Genomic DNA, 2,453 nt, shown 5'->3' with positions numbered 1-2,453 from the left:
CATCGCAAACAAGTCACAAACACATTAAAAAAATTGTTTTTTATTTTTTGGAGCACTTTGACAGTTACACCATCCTTTAACAGACAGATGCACGCTTGTCGCTGCTGCTTTGAGGATGCAAGTGCGGCTACAGCCCACACAATTCACAAAGACAGAAAAAAAAAGAACAATATTTTTATTGTTTGTGTAGCACACTTTGAAGGTGTCACCACCCTTTAACAGACAGACGCACGCTTGTCGCTGCTGCTTTGAGGATGCAGGTGGAATCTAGACGGGATTTGGAACCGGGGACACACTACCTCCATCAATTGTCTAAATCCCACTGCACTAATGGCGGATACCGGACGCACGTCTAACACCAACATAGCAGTCAAGGCCTCAGTTATACGTTTTGCTTCAGGATGACTGCTGTCGTACTTCATCCTCATCGCTAGGGACTGTTGGAGGGTCAATTGTTTAGTAAAAGTAGTGATGTTCCTTCTTCCTCTCTGGGATGATGAACAACTCCCAGCAGCAGCAATAGCACTAGGAGGAAGTGGTTCTTGATCTTTCTCTATTTTATTTTTATCGGAGAAAGTTTGGTCCTCCATTTATGTTATATTGATATATACGTGCGGCTAAAGCGCACACAAACACAGAAAATATTTTTTTATTTTTGCTGGAGAGTAGAGCACTTTCTGGGTTATACCACCCTTTATGAAATGAGCCAGCCGGCTCTTTACTTATGGGACACAGGCGCACGCTTGGCGCTGCTCCTTTGTTGATGCACGTGCAGCCACAGTGCACACAAGTCACAAACACAGAAAATATATATTTTTTTGGTTTGGAGCGTACTTTGGGGGTTACAGCACCCTTTAACGGTCAAGCCAGCTGGCCCTTTACTTATGACACAGGCGCACGCTTGGCACTACTTTGTTGATGCACGTGCGGCTACTGCGCACACAATTCACAAACACAGAAAATAATTTTTTTTTTGGTTTGGACTGGAGTGTACTTTGGGGGTTACAGCACCCTTTAATGGTCAAGCCAGCCGGCCCTTTACTTATGACACAGGCGCACGCTTGGCACTACTTTGTTGATGCACGTGCGGCTACTGCGCACACAATTCACAAACACAGAAAATATTTTTTTTTTTGGTTTGGACTGGAGTGTACTTTGGAGGTTACAGCACCCTTTAACGGTCAAGCCAGCGGCCCTTGACTTATGACACAGGCGCACGCTTGGCACTACTTTGTTGATGCACGTGCGGCTACTGCGCACACAATTCACAAACACAGAAAATATATATTTTTTTGGTTTGGACTGGAGTGTACTTTGGGGGTTACAGCACCCTTTAACGGTCAAGCCAGCCGGCCCTTTACTTATGACAAAGGCGCACGCTTGGCACTACTTTGTTGATGCACGTGCGGCTACTGCGCACACAATTCACAAACAGAAAATATTTTTTTTTTGGTTTGGAGTGTACTTTGGGGGTTACAGCACCCTTTAACGGTCAAGCCAGCCGGCCCTTTACTTATGACACAGGCGCACGCTTGGCACTACTTTGTTGATGCACGTGCGGCTACTGCGCACACAATTCACAAACACAGAAAATATTTTTTTTTTGGTTTAGAGTGTACTTTGGGGGTTACAGCACCCTTTAACGGTCAAGCCAGCCAGCCCTTTACTTATGACACAGGCGCACGCTTGGCACTACTTTGTTGATGCACGTGCGGCTACTGCGCACACAATTCACAAACACAGAAAATAATTTTTTTTTTGGTTTGGACTGGAGTGTACTTTGGGGTTACAGCACCCTTTAACGGTCAAGCCAGCTGGCCCTTTACTTATGACACAGGCGCACGCTTGGCACTACTTTGTTGATGCACGTGCGGCTACTGCGCACACAATTCACAAACACACAAAAAATATTATTTTTTTTAGCACTTGGGGGGAGCACCCCTGATGGACAGAGCACACCCTGGACAACACTACAGCACCCCTTTAGTACTGGGACACTGCACAGGACTTTGGAGTGGACACAGCCCCTATGGAGAACTGACTGCACAACACAGTCCAGCCAGCCCCTATGGACTTTGAAGTAGTGGACACAGCCCCTATTAACAACAGCAGCACAACACAGCCAGTCCCTATGGACTTTGAAGTAGTGGACAACAGCAGCACAGCACAACACTACTCTGCACTACACAGCCCAGCCAGCCCTAACTCCCACCCTCCCTCTTCACTGTCCACAGCCGAGTGAGAAAATGGCGCCGACGCGGGTACCTTATATAGGATCCAAAACCCGCAAGACTCGGAAGGCGGGATGATGAGGTTTTGCCTCGATTTCAGATCCGAGTCAGGCGGGCAAAGTCGAGCCTGACTCGGATCGGGGGAGTTCGGATTTCAGAAATCCGAACCCGCTCACCCCTACTAAACACTGCTGCAAGCCTGCACCACCAGGAATGATACAT

Source organism: Taudactylus pleione, unplaced genomic scaffold, assembly GCF_031769625.1.
Source record: "Taudactylus pleione unplaced genomic scaffold, aTauple2 ptg000612l, whole genome shotgun sequence".
Lineage (NCBI taxonomy): Eukaryota > Metazoa > Chordata > Amphibia > Anura > Myobatrachidae > Taudactylus > Taudactylus pleione.
This window is presented reverse-complemented; position numbering follows the sequence as displayed.